This window comes from Grammomys surdaster, unplaced genomic scaffold (genome assembly GCF_004785775.1).
Source record: "Grammomys surdaster isolate TR1022 unplaced genomic scaffold, NIH_TR_1.0 325, whole genome shotgun sequence".
NCBI lineage: Eukaryota > Metazoa > Chordata > Mammalia > Rodentia > Muridae > Grammomys > Grammomys surdaster.
Window position 1 is genome coordinate 5,262,915 of NW_021604744.1, and position 15,936 is coordinate 5,278,850.

Consider the following 15,936-nt stretch of genomic DNA (forward strand, 5'->3'; position numbering starts at 1 on the left):
GATTGGCTGCTCCTGCATTTGTCAGGCTCTGGCAAAGCCTCTCAAGAGACAGCTATATCAGGCTCCTATCAGCAACAACCAACCTTTTCATTCCTTTTCTCCTGGGGTTAAATACAGTGCTCTTTTCTCACTAGATAGTACATCATACCTGAATGGTCAGGCTATGCTATGAATCCCCATCCCAGTTCCTGATACCCTCTCCCAATAGTGTCAAGATTAAATAGTATTGTCCTTGATGTTGTATGTCTCAAATTAGTGAAAAGTACTATTCTGCACAGTTAAGGTAGAAACCTACATTCATGACATCTAACAAAGCAGAGGAATTGCACATTCTGGCACCACAGATGGCTCCGGAACAACTCTGGGATTCCAGCTATTGTATTCTATGGGCAGAGCATACACTATATGTTCCAGGGAATCAAAGACTTCATTGTGTTGCTCTACCCTGCACATTGCAGCCTCAGCACTCCAAGTGAAGTACTTGAAGCTGGACTGGCTGACTCTCTAAAGTGCTAGCAGCCAAATGTCTTCTCTTCAGAAAGTAGAGTTTGTGCTGTTCTACTTAGTCCATCCACAGCTGCATCTTGCCATTCTAAGTCCTGCTGTGAACTCCTGTGGATATTGACACATCCAGTGTCATAAAACAAGGGTGGAACAATCCTCAACACAACAATAGCAAGTGACTGCAATATCCTACCAGATCAACCCAGAACCTTGATCCACTTCACACAAACACACACACACATACACACACACACACCATAATACACACTACAGACACACGCTATATGCATACATACATGCATACATGCATACATACATAGTACATAGAATCATATGACAGTAGACATCAAATGGACTTAAGGAATCTCACACAATATTCCATTCAGTTGCCTCAGATTATATACATTCTTCTAAGCATACAAAATGTTTTACAAGATCTAACAAATTTGTCATGATAAAATTAAAATAATTGTACATTTTATCTGGTCACAGAGAAATAAACTCAAAACCTCAAACCTCAAATAATTCAAAATAAACTCAAGTACTCGAAAAAAACCCCTCAATCTACTGAACTAAAGAAGACAGCCAAACAAGTGGGGATTAAGGAATGAACTATTAAATGATCAGGGAGCTAATAGGTAAATCAACAAGAAATTGACAAAAATGAAAAAAAAATTTAAAAAGGACAACACCCCAGCCAAATAAAAGCAAAATTGTAGCTCATTAGTTACTGAATGGTAACAAAAGTTGGACAATGAAGGACATTTGAAAGCTGTGAATGCCTACATTAGATATTAGAAAATTAAAATAAATATCTAAATGAAGAAACTTGAGGTTTAAGAAAAGCAGAATGAGACAAATTCTAAGTCAGACAAAGACAGAAGCAATGATAAAAACTAAAAGGCAGTAAAACTAATCGCTAAAACAAAGATTTGATTCTTTACAAAGACTGAGGAGATGGACCAAGCAGCCAAACTGAGGAGAGAGAAGGAAGGGAGAGGTGTGGGGCAGGGGCAGAGATAAAAACACTAGTATTACAGATTCCGGAGGGTAGTTACATACTGTTTTGGAAATATATTCTGAAAAAGACAAACAAACAACAAAAAACCCAAGACCATCTAAAATCAGTAAATTTCTAGACATATAATGTAACAAGTTTGAACCAAGATAGAAACTTACTATATATACAGATAAATAGGTTTGAACTACGACAAGGGTGGTTTTAAAAAATTTAGAAAAATTTTACATGTGATTTGTCAGTATTCCACTAGATGGCAGACAAAATCTAATGTTAACTCAGTGAGAAAGGAAAATGAGAATAAAAAAACAAAGAGCAAGTCATTTTATGGCATGAACAGGCTGCTGACTTTGAAAGGTTTATTCAATTCGTTAACATAAATTCTAGCACTAATTGACCGTATCTGGCATTATAAACAAATATGAACATCAAAGATGTTCCCTGAGGATGGGGCAAGAGTTCCTCAAAGTTTGAAGAAGATGGAAATGTTGTCTGTTTTGTACTCTGATATAAGGTTTGGCTTATCTAGTGCATTCATTAAGAAGAACACACAAGAGCCCGGGAGAGTTAGGACAGAATGGGAACTGAATGGGACTCTTCCTAGTACCGCAGCGAGAAGTAAATCAAAGCAGATGTATGAGTCGGTGACGAGGAATTCAGCACTCACCTGGCTTCTATAATTTAACCATTCTGTAGTCATTCTCTCACTTTGTTTTTTATTAAATAAGCTTTCTTTAACCTATTCTCCCAATTAACACCATTTGAACAGATGCAGATATTTTCTACAGGGTGCCTATAGTTGCTTTAGAGCCACGTTTTCTGATATTTCTAATGGGGAAGGATCTGGTTCTCCCTCTGTATGGGCTGGCTTCGATAATTAATTTCTAGCTAAGAGCATGTGCTGAAAATGATACTGCCTAACACAGGTCAAACCTATAACCTAGCGTTGTTTTTCTCTTGAAACAGAACAGTTTGAATCTTTAGGTCATTATAAGATCAGCTTGGCTACCTCGTGTGAAAGACAACATAAAGAGAGGAAAATGACTATTATTTCATAATAGCACCATTCCCAACTAATAGATGAATCCTCCATCTTCTTCAACATGAAAGTGAAGGGGAGCTTTTTGGATGGTTCCAGCCTCGATCATCATTCTGCTGTCACAGAGATATGAAATAGTCAGTACCACTGAGACACTAGAAAGCTGTGCTTGAAAAACTGCCTTTCCAGCCTGAAGGCTGGAGGTCTGAGATAAAGGTGACAGAATAGTCACAGTCTGCTGTCCACTGTCTTCCTGAATTACAATAATCTTCTCATAGTGACATTACATGATAGGTAGTAAACAAAGAATGCTTGGTGTCTTTCTACAAATGGAGGTAAACCCATTAACCTGGCTTCTCATACTTATGCTTTTATCCTATCCTAATTCCCTCCCCAAGACCCTTTTTCTATGTATCATCACATTGGGAATTAAGGTTTCATCGTAAGAATTCAGATCATGGTGGGGATTCCTGACCTGTATGTAAACAGCTATTTGGGGTTACTTGACCCAAGAGAGGAGAAGAGTAATGAGTGGCCCTTATTGTTTGGTTTTATGAATTAAATTGTAAATAATTTTAGAGCTGATAGGAGAGCAAACCAGCTGACTCCTTTTTGTCTTTTAAACACCTGTTGTTTCTGCCCTTCCTCATTTCTTCCAGCCAGATGTAGGGCAGACATTTCATCTATCACATTATTTCCAAGCTTTCATTTAATTAAATGAAGCATGTATCACATAAAAGTACTATTTTCTGTTTTCTCTAGAGCATGCCCTCTGGAATATAACACACTAGAAATTCTTTTTAAAAGAAAACCTTTGAAAGTTTAAACATTTAAAACGTCATAATATTCCTGAAGAATAGAGCTGTAGGTTAAAGACATAGGAATATTTTTTTGTAGGACTGTATATTGCACTACATAAAAGAGCATTTGTTTATTGCTTATATTTATCACCCCCATAATAGTGTATAAATCAACAAGAGAGTGGTAGGAAGGAATAGAGCACAAAGAAACATAAGAACAGGTATCTACAAATCTGATATATAGGTCTCCATTAATCTGAAAGCTTCACAGACATAAAGAGGGAAATCTGAAATTACATGATTGGTTTGTATGTAACTATAGAAAAATTCAGTAGAGCCACAGATGGTGATTAATACTATAAACATTAAACAGAAGAGAGTCCATGTACACTCAAATTAATCAAAGCATATTTATTGAATATCTGCTGTGTCTGGATTCATCTTGTTTGCTATGGAGGAAATAAGAGGCATATAATAATACTTTTGAGGAGGTGTTTCACTAGTCAGTGAGATAAGACAAAATTACCAGAGACATTCTGGAGCAGCCATAGAGAGTTTGCCTATTACCATAAAAAGGGCTATAAAAATAGGAAATAACCCATGTAAATGGCTCAAAAACATTTTTCACTAGTAGTTGTCTTAGGTGGAAATAAGAGGAAATGGGGAGACAGAATGCAAAGTGTCATAATAGAATCGATAAATCTAGATTTAAAGTGCAGTCTGAGAACTACAGTCCATGCTGTATCAAGAATTTTAGCTGCTCCTGCCATTAACAAAGTGGCAGCAGTGTGGTTTAGTCAAAGTATGGCTTGTTTCTTTATAGTGACCATCTTCTTATCTATACACATTATGTGACATGTGTTTCATACCCTAAATAATGATTCATTAATAAATTCTTTTAAAAATGGGTCATTTATTATTTACCAGTTAGTATTAAGTATGCCAACCTGAAAATGCAGAGACTCTATTATTTTTATCTTAATGTAAGAATTACATACACATAAGTATTCACTGACTGAAACAAAAATACCAAGTTGTTAAAATTAGAGAGATTAATTGCAAACATGTATCTATTGGTTTCCCTCATAAATATAAAAATATTTCATATACATATGTATGATATTGCTCCTTAGTGTTTTTAAAGTATAGATTTTTACTTTTCTGCAGTGATCTATAGGTCTATAGAAATAACACTATATTAAATTTGTTTTGGAGCCATAAAGTAAATTATAGTAAGAATTATTTTTTTATTTCATTTCTACCCAATAACTCAACTTAGTAATTTTGTTTGGTAAACATGTAAGGCTTTTATTTCTAATAAAAGAAAGTTAATATAACTACAAAAGTAAAACAATACCTAGGAGGTAAGGCAGGAGATGATTAGTTTAGCACATTTCTACAACTCTCCATCTTATGCTTTTCCTTCTTTGCTGGTAAGAGTGAATAACTCTTCCACTTAGCCTGTTGTCAGGAAGATGAGTCCAAGTAAACTTTATTTCGTGGGCAGGCAAATAAGGGAAGAGGACATGGCCATGTATTGTTACCTCCTGTGGTACAGGCAGTACCGGAGCCTGTGGGACCAAGGAACAAGAAAGTATGAAAAACATAGCTATGATGAAATGAAATAAGGGCCAGTTCTGGACAGAGTTAAAAATTATCTGAAGATTCAAAAGACAGAGAGAGCTAAAAGAGCCAAACCGAGCTCATTTGCTATAACTTTAAAGGGAGTTAGAGATTGACTAGTGGGGGCTGGTAAGAAGAAGAGTGTGAGCAGGGCAAGGCCCCAAAAAGCTAGCTAATGGGTATTGGACTCACTGGGGACAATGCATAATTTTTAAAAAGGAGATTGACACTGTCAATAATATTGCAGAAATATTCTACTGTAGAACATTAAATGAATGATGTTTTAATAAGTTTGATGTAAGATACTGGCAATCTGAACTATGACACGGAAGTTTGAAACTGACATAAATTCTGTCCAAGAAATACAAAAGGAATTGAATTAAGATTTATAGGGAACTTTTAAAAGTAGTCTCGTGTATAATTGGGTGGATAGACTGATGTACTTAACATTTACATAGTCATTGTAGAACTAAAATTAACTGGAAATGAAACATGTAGATTCATTATGCTCATCTCTTGAGATGCTGCTAGTTTTGAGGTGCATACAGATCTTGTAATGAGAAGGGACTAGAGAGAAGGGAAGCGGCAGGAAAGGGGTTTGATCATGTGACTAATTGGTTAGAGATAATTAAAGCCAAGGACTTGCATGAGATTACTCAAAACAAGAGAATCAGTGAAAATATAAAGTAGTCTAAACAGAAATCTGAGGAGCACTGACTTTAATGATGGGCTGGAAGAGGAAACACTTCTGACAGAGACTGGAAGGAATGCTAGAGTAGAGCAGTCACAGAAGCCAAGAGAAAATGGAGCTTTCAAAAGCAGACTTGGCGGTTAGCACCCTTCATCCTATGGGAGACCTTTAAAGAGGCTGCAACAGGGGCGAGCCGAGGTGGTGCCAAAGAATGATTAAAGTGCCAAGTGTAGAAGAGAAAATATATCACTATTTCCAGAGCCTGGATAAATCTCATCATATAGACTAGTCAAAATTTTCAGGCCTGCAGGATGGCTCAGTGGATAAAAGTTATTGCTCAGAGCCTGACCAACTTAGTTTTAATGCCCAGGACCTATATGATAGAAAAAGAGAACTGAATCCTGTAAGTTGTCCTCTGATCTCCACATGTCACATGCACATACACACACACACACACACACACACACACACACAATGTAATAACAATTTCCTTTAATAAGTGTTTGTACTGAAAATTTAAAAAGCAGGTATCTAGGATTTTATGACAGTTTCTGTACTGCTACGTTTTTGATGATGCCTGAGTGCCACATTATGACAGCATCTCTTGGCAAGTTTTCAAAACCCATGTATTCTAACTCAATATTCATGATTCAGTAAGTCCCCACATAAGATCTGATCTCTTAAACACTTGTCCCGTTGTGTTAAAGTTCTAATTTCTTTGTTTTTCTGCTTTTTGCCTCATTCAAACTCAAAGAATGGAATTTTCTACTGTTACAGGAATGGAAGTGTCTGATGACAGCCCCTGGCAAGAGTCTCACTTTTGGTATCAGATAGGAGGAACACAGGTTTGAAGAATGACTTCTAGAGTCTTTATCAAAATGTGACTTAAACTTGTCCTGCTTACTGTTTCATTTCACTCCTCTGAAAGCCTATTTCAGAAATGAACTTTTTGTTTCTTTGAATGAGTGTAGAGCCTTGTATTATTCCAGGTAGTTTTATTGAGCTCTTTTCTCTTCTGCTGACATCAATCAGTAGGTACACCTACTTCCACGAGAATGGCCTCAGCAGTGAATGCTACCCATGTTTATTCTTCTCCTATACTTTGTAAAGACACAACTATGTTACTGTAATAACTTAGCATAAGATATCACCAAAGTAATCCAGTGAAGCCAAATGCATTTGTTGGGACTATTTTGACTCTAATGCTTGTCTGCCAAGGTTATTTCAACCAAATAATGCAAAAAACTACAAACAGTAACCTGTGTTCAAAGCAATTGCTCTGTTAGTAGATAAGAGAATTCTGATACTCCAAAGAAAGAGAAAGTAAGCTGAGCTGGAGGTTGTAATAGAATCTGAGGGTCTTCAACTATTGAGTTTCAACTTCTTGGTAGACAGCTCATGTAATTTAATATAGAACTAGGCTAGTATGAATACTTCTTACACCACATAAACTTGTTTTGGCTTTTCTAAGTTACTAGAATTGACATAGACTTAATATCTTTTTTTCTCTTTGCCACATCAGGACAATCTTGATCCAAAATGTCTTCATGTGAATTCTTTATCCATCTCTTACTACATTTGCGACACTGGGAGAAACATTAAACTTTCTGCCTTCAGTTTGCTCATCTCTTACATAGTTATACTCATGAAATCTGATTCCCTGGGTTAAGATTTAGTAAGTTAACATTTCAAAAGACATAGACTATGACATAGTATATAAAACCACACACTCTACCTCACACATAGTTCATAGTAAAATAGAATGGAAGGAAGACTTCCAAACTCCTCTTTCTGAAGCTAGAGTTACACTGATACCAAAGCCAGATAGAGACACCACAAGAAAGCGATTGACCAATACCTATGATGTACATGAGACCAAATGTTCCCAATAAAATGCTATGAGCAAAATCCAATAGCACATCCAAAAGATCATATAACATCAAACAAATGGTTTGTCTTTGGATACAAAAGCAAGTCAGCTAACGTGATACCTTACACTAGTATAGTGATTGATAAATTATATAATGTATTTGACAAAATTTAACATGCTTTTAAAGTAAAGACTCAGAGAAAAATTCATTCAAACCCATAAAAGCCAGTTTTGAAAATCCCATAGTTAACATCTTAGTTAAATGGTAAAAAGTCTTGAAAGTATTATTTTAAGATTTAGTGAGGGCAAAAATGTCCACTCTAAGTACTTTGTCAATGTAGTTCTAGTAAGTTCTGGTAAAAATAAAGATCAGGTAAGAAATAAAAGATGTCCAAATCAGAAAAAAAAACTGAAGTTATCCCAGTCAATATATCATGAAATACCACATTTTGTATGGCCTAAGGCCTCACCAAAACTTCACAACTAATCAATGTATTCAATAAAGCAGAATGGTCAGAATCAACATAAAAGGCATCTATATTTCTATTTTCTATACCAAATGCCTATATATTATTTAATTTATTTTATACATAGATTATTTAAAAGGAGGTAAAATATTTGTATACATTTATGGATTACAGTATGTTGTTTTAAAATATATATGTGTATATATTATGATATCTATTATATGTTATGTTAAGCTAATTAATAGATCAATCTAATTAAAATATATCTCTGTTTCAGACTGATTTCTCTTATGAAAATTAATACAAAAATACTAGCAGACAGAATTCTGGAACACATCCAAAACATCATCCATCATGATTAAGTAGGCTTCATCACAGGGACACATAGATTATTTGATATATAAAAATTCATCAATGTAATCCACCATATAAACAAACTGAAAAAAAAAATCATGAGATCATCTCATTAAATGCTGATAAGGCCGTTGACAAAATCAAACACTCCTTCCAGTTGAAAGTATTAGAGAGATCAATTTTTAAGTATGTGTCTACAAGGCACATACCTAAAAATAATCAAAGCAATATACAGGGAGCCAGTAGCCAACATCAAGCTAAATGGAGGGAAATTTGAAGCAATTCTACTAAAATCAGGGACAAGACAGGCTGCCCACTCTTACTCTATTTATTCAATGGAGTACTTGAAGTTCTAGCCAGAACAATACTTAAAGTGATTCTACTAAAATCAGGGACAAGACAAGCTGCCCATTTTCACCCTATTTATCCAATATAGTACTTGAAGTTCTAGCCAGAGCAACAACTAAAGATCAAGGAGATACAAATTGGAAAGGAAAAAATCGAAGTATCACTATTTGTAGATTATAATATACACAAACAACCCAAAAAATCTACCAGAAAACTCTTACAGCTGATAAATAGCTTCAGCAAAATGGCTGGTTACGAAAATAACTCAAAAAATAATCAGCACCTTTGCTCTATAAAAATGATAAACGGTCTGAGAAACAAACTAGGGAAACAACACTTTTTATAATAGTCACAAATAATATAAAAATCTCTTGGTATAACTCTAACCAAACAAGCAAAAGACCTGCATAATGAGAACTTCAACTCTCTGAAGAAAGAAATTGAAAAAGATAACAGAATATGTAAAGATCTCCCATGCTCATAGAAAAGTAAGATTAAGATATAGAAAATGGCCATCTTACTAAAAGCAATCTACATATTCAATGAAATCCCATCAAAATTCCAACACAATTTTTATAGATCTTGAAAGAGCAATTCTCAACTTCAAATGGAAAAACAGTAAACCCAGAATAGTCAAAGCAATTCTGAGCAATAAAATAAACTTTAGGAGGAATCCCCATCCCTGACCTCAAAATATAGTACAGAGCAATAGTGATAAAACTACATAATATTGGAACAGAATCAGACACATTGATAGATGGTATCAAGTCAGAAGACCAGAAATAAATCCACATGCCCATGGACTTGATTATTGATAAAGAAGCCAAAACCATACAATGGGGAAAAAAAGCATCTTCAACAAATGGTACTGGTCTAACTTGATATCGATATGTATAAGAATGAAAATAGATCCATATTTATCACCCTGTACAAATTCAAGCCCAAGTGGATCAAGAACTTCAACATAAAATTGTACAGGAGACAATTTTTCTGAACAGAACACCTATGGCTCAGGTTCTATGATAACAATCGATAAATGGAAACTCATGAAACTGAAAACCTTCTGTAAGGTAATGGACACTCTTAATAAGACAAATCAGCAACCTACAGACTGAGGAAAAAAATCTTTGTAACCTTCCATCTTAAGAGGGGTAATATTCAAAAAATTATAAAGAACTCAAGACGTTAAACACTAACAACCCAAATAATCCAATTAAAAATTGGGGCACAAAGTTATACAGAGAAGTCTCAAGAGAGGAACCTCAAATGGTCAACAAGCACTTAAAGCAATGTTCAAAGTCCTTAGTCATTAGGGAAATGCAAATCAAAACAACTCTGTGATTGCATCTTACACTCATCAGAATGGCTACAATAAAAATCTCAAGTGGTAGAACATGCTGGAGAGGATGTAGAGCAAGAGGAATATTTTTCCATTGCTTGTGGGAATGCAAACTCGAACAACCACTTTGGAAATCAATTTTGCAGTTTTTCAGAAAACTGGGAATTGTTAAACCTCAAGACCAGCTCTAACTCCCGGCCATATATTCAAAAGAGGCTCTTTCAGCTCAGGCTTACTCTACTGTATTCATAGCAGCTTTGTTTGTAGAAACTGGAAACAACCCAGATGTGTTCTTTAACTGAAGAATGAATAAAGATTGTGGTACATCTACACAATGGAATACCATTCAGCTATTAAAAAACAAAGACATTAGGAATTTAGCAGGTAAATCGATGGTTCTTAGAATATCATCTGGATGGAAGTAACCCAGTCACAAAAGGGCATCCAAGTATGTAGTCACTTATAAGTGGATATTAGCCATAAAATACAGTATGCCCATGCTATACACCACAACTCCAAGGAGGCTGGACAGGATTGAGGGCACAAGAAAGGATATGCCTTACTTCGAAGAGGGACTGGAATGGTTGTATAGTACAGATAGGGGGAGGGAACTGGATGGGATTGAGGATCAAGAGGGGTGTGGGGGTTCTGGGTTGGGTGAGGGAGGGGCAAAGGGATAGGTGGAGCAGGTAGGATGCATATCCAGTAATAGATGGAGACTTTGGAAGGAGGAGGCTCCCAGGAATGAATGGGGTTGATCTTATCTATGACTCACAACTTTAGGGGTATGTAGCCAGAGGGGCCTGCATCCTGGCCAGACAGAGTTCCAGTGGAATGATAGAGATACCAGCCAACCCACAAAACTTTTGACCCACAATTTATCCTGTCTAAGAGAAATGCGGGCACAACAGATAAACAGAGAATATGGTACCCATCCACAATAGAATTGTATTCACTATAAATGACAAGGCCCTGTCAATGTGACAACGTAGATACAATTGAAAGTCATTATGGTAAGTGAGATAAGACATGCACAGAAATGACATAGTCACATTTGTTGATTCTTTCTCTTTACCTTGATCACAGTGTAGTTGAGAGAAGAATGAATTATGACAGAAGAGGCTAGAACCTGAGAACAGTTGGTCAGAGTGCTAACAATTGAGGAAAACGTTTTGGCATGGCATTCACTAGCACGTAGATCAAATAATGTCATGGTAGTAGTTTCACAGTTATAAGAACTGGTTCTAAATGGAGTCAGCATAACAACAACAGTGTTTGAAGGGTCAGATATGTTTAACCTGAGTTAATTTTGCACAATGAATATATGGATCAAAATGTCACCTGATACCTGTTAAGTGTGTATAAGTCTGTCATTGCCAAGATGATTCAGTTGGGATAACAGTAAACTTTATATATTTTTAATGAATCATAAATTTTATTTTAAAATGTAAAATCACTAAACATGCATACATGTTAAAACAATAAAATTTATAATTTCGTTATTTTTTATTTTGCACAAGACATTACAATATAGAATCTATACCTTATAAAATACATAACAAAGTTTCAACCAAGCAAGAAAAGACCAGTTTGGGAACTGTACAACTGTAATACTTCACAGTAGTTATTCAGGAAAGACTGAACATGGAAGCATGTTGAGAGCTAGGTTTTTTTTTAAAAAGTTCCTATGGAAAATGAAACTGGGAAATTGATGGAAATGTCCTTTGAATTTTGCCTTGGATTTTGCCTTGGGATTTTGGCAAAGGACCCACAGAAGTTTCACCAAGGGCTTTGGATGGGAAGCAGTCACCTGGACCTGTCCAACAAAACCACAGCAGGGATTTCTAGTCACCAAAGAGGAGCAGTTCTGATCCCACAATGCACAGTGGCTCAGCAGGGAGCCATACGGTACTGTTCATGGGGTCCCCACATTGGGTACCCAGGGCCTCTCCAGTGTGCAATGGGGCAAGAGAAAGATCCTTCCACCCACGTACTAGGGCAGACATTGTAAATCAGGTATGCCACTGGAGTAGGTGACCAGGCAGTGTCTGAGTCATAAGTAGATCTAGCTAATCCTGGGGGAGAAAACCGTCCTCACGCCTGACCTATGTTTTCTGCCCACCCCCAGGAATACAGGGGAGGTGTCTTTTCTGCACTCCTATTTGTTTCTCAATAAAAGTAATGAAGTTTTAAAGCTGTGTCAATTGGGGGGAGGTGAAGGGGACACTACAAATGGGCTGGGCTAGAGAGTTCCAGAGCAAGTCCACTGACTCTGTAAGCGTCAAAGGTACCAAGCAAGCCTCTCTTAGCAGTGCTCAGACCTGTATCAGTAGTAAGCTGGACTGTGCATCCATGTTCAGGTACAAAATTCTCTGGAATATGTCCAGAACAAACCTTCAAAGACTCGAAATCAGGAATATTAGTCATAAGTCCTGGCTCTTCTTGATTTCAAAAACATGACTCAAACATCTGGATTTTAGCTTTGAAAGATACAGCCACCAGGACTGACAGATGGAAACTTAGAGCAGAAAAAAAAACAAGTAAACGAAAAAACAAAAACAAAAAACTGTGTGACCTCCAAAACATTTCTAACTGATCACAACATGGCTACACATGAACCTTCCAGCACTGTCTCTGACCACATGACCTTTTGTGAAGTGGGGCAGGAGGAGGGGGAGGGACAGTCGTTAATACCTGTCAGAAGTCAAAATAGGTAGCCTTGTAAACAAAGCCACAATCAGGAGTTGAGAAATGAGGCCAAGCTATTGCTCAGATTAGTCTCACATGGATGGTCCTCCTGCTTGGTGGAGATCCCAGAGGAAGCCTCTAGGAAATGCTGTGACTCTGTGCAGTCCATCATAGCACCTGTTTCTGGCAAGAAAAGAACAGTCTTCAGGACAGAGTAGGCCTGAGAGGCATTAGTTTGAAAGAGTAACCCCTCTGTTCTGACATATTTCTCTTGGGACCACAGAATGTCACCTTCCCCCATGCATCCCGACATCTAATCCATCCCTCACTGGGGTAGTCAGGGTGTAGGATTTTGCACATAGAGGCTGTCTTCTAGTGAATCTTGCAACTGCCTCAGTGCTGGCCTCAGAACAAGGTTGAGATGGTGTGGGATGAAGGTGGGGAGCCTTTGCATCTCAGATCCTGTGAGTAGAGGGCATAGCAGGACACAGATCCAAGATTACACTCCCACTGATGGCATCACTGTCTGTCCCTAAGTAGCACCCATCAAGAGAAAATCGAAGACCCTCGTTGGAAAGGGCTATTTTTCTGTATGGCTGTAGGATTCGGTAGGCATCTGGGGAACAGACAGTGGCCCAGTAATATGGCTGATGCAAAGAGGGATTTTCTCATTTGGGACATGAACTAAACTCCAGCTCCTTGATGACTGAAGTCCAAATTTCCTCTTAGACACTGCTGTAGGGAATTCTTCCTTGACTGGGACACTTTTATTGTGGAATCTCTGCTTTCCATTCTGAAAATAAAGATTTGACTTTTCACTATTATTCCTGGACACCCTATGGGTTCCTGAGTCAAATTGAAACCAGAAAATATAGCCATACAATTTCATATTCTATATATCAGTTAAAATAATTGAACATGAATTAAACATAAAAAGGTAGGTTTTTTTTTATTTATTGCTATGATACTCAAAAGAACAATGCTAAAGAAATAACTTTATTCTCTCTGGAGAAGGGAATGGTACAATGTCACAGTTGTGGGCCTTACCAAAAGGACACATTGCCATTTGCAATATCACTAAGAGACCTAGAAGTCATTGGCTTAAGAGAATAAGTCAAACACTGGGATTTAACTCGGAAGTGCAATCTTAAAAACTGACCACAGAGAACAAAGAGAAGAGTGTTTTTTACTTATCAGCAAAGAACTAGGGTAAACAGGAAGACTTTTGTTAAAATGAACAGCTTCAAAGCAGTATAGATTGACTCTCGTCAGCCAGTGAGGATATAGCAAGGTGGTGAACGCTGCCTCTGTCCTGTGTCAAAAACACCTAGGGTACTTCAAACCTTTCTGAGGATAGCCTGCTTACTGCAAAGCAACATAGCACACTATCAGACTTAAACACATTTCTTATTATTTTCAACTGAAATAATATTTAGATAATCTAAATCACTTTAGCACCCCAAATGGGTTCAGTCACATCTAAATTGCATGTTGTAGAGGCTAAGTTCTTGAGACAGTATTCTCTATGCATTTTTACCTGTGTTTCCTGCACAATAGGAAGTAATTTTAAAGTGGCATTTTATTGTTTTTAATTTTTCTCCCTAAGAGTAAAAGCCTACCCAACACTGAAGAATGCGAGCCAGGGGATCTTCTAGCTGCATGCCAAAAAGAAGACAGAACTCTGGGAAGTATTGCAAGAACATGAGTGCACCATATGCCAACAGTGGGATTTCTGGTCAGAGCTGTAATAATCATGCTAACAGCAAACATTTCCAAGTGCTGAGACTGTGATAAATGCTGCTGTCGTGCCTGGTATGAATTTCTATTTATTATTACCGAACATCTCTGGCTCACAATTCAATTCTCCCTGACCTAACTGTGCATACATGACTCAGCTTGATGGCTCGAGTCTCAGGAGCATCTTGTGGCTCTGCTCCCACAAGTTCTCTGTGGCACATGCAGCACAGCACTCCTCATGATCAGGCACACCCACCTGAACCCCCATTACCCTGGCTTGAATGTGATCCGGATTCTGCCAACTTCTTCATCATCTTCTTGAGTCATTATTCCTCAGTAGCTTTGCGTCAGGCTGAGGGACTTGGAGAATTATAAGTCCAGCCCAGAATTCCTGGATATCTCTCACTGCCAACAGGGATTAACATCTGTGCTGGACAAGAAAACCTTTCAGATTTTCTGAACTAAGAAGTGCAGTGGGTTAAGGGTGTGTAAGGACAGCCAATCACTTCCTAAATCCCCAAGCTTTCTATACACAGCCAAGGCTTAGAATTCTTCATTTCTGTCTCATTCTGTTGCACAAGGTCACACCCATATTTCTTTAGCCGTTGCTGGGTGAGGGTCACAGTAAATGAAACTCCAAGAATGTTAAGTTTTCATGGGATTAAGAAGCAAGGTAAAAGCATTTTAAGGCAACAAAGAAGCTTTCCAATTCAGCAAGGCTTATTTCATATTGGACCTGAGTGAAATTTACATTGTTAAAGGTACTTTCCCTGTACGGTTTGAGTACTATTTCCAATGACAGTTAACAATACTTATCAAAGAAGGAAGGGAAGAGCAGTGGGTAGTAAGCTGTGAGAATTCTGGGATATGCTGGATGAAGGCTAGAGAATGTAATGATGTTGCTTTACTGCTAGATTATTCTACCACTAGTAAATATCAGTGTAGTAAAGAGAAAAGATTCCTCTAAGAGCATTGTACTGAGAGCCTCTCGCCGCCGTGTGCATGCCTCTGATATGGAATTGCTGATCATTTGGCTTGCATTAGTGTGGATATTGAAGATAATCATCACCCACATTTTGTACTGATTCCCTTGTGGACTTAGCTCAGCAGAATCTGTGCTTGGTTAGTTTAAGCAGGTCACAAGTTAATCAGCTGAACATACTAATATCAAGTTCAACCATTTCTTTATCCAAATGGAAAGCAGTTAACCTGTTTTCTTTACCAGCCAAGTGCTTAAGCTGCTTGAAATGATCACTAAAAAGCTGCTACAAATGGAGAAGCTGCAAGATAAGAGACACCTAAGAAGGTACAATTTTCTTTTTAAAAATTAAATAAATAAAAGCTGGTCTGATTACCTAGTAACCAGATTTTCTTCTATTTCCACACTTAAAGAAAACATCAAGGAAAGTACAAGGGTCTGGTGAATTCTGTTCTTGAAATGACACAGCTGAAAAAGAC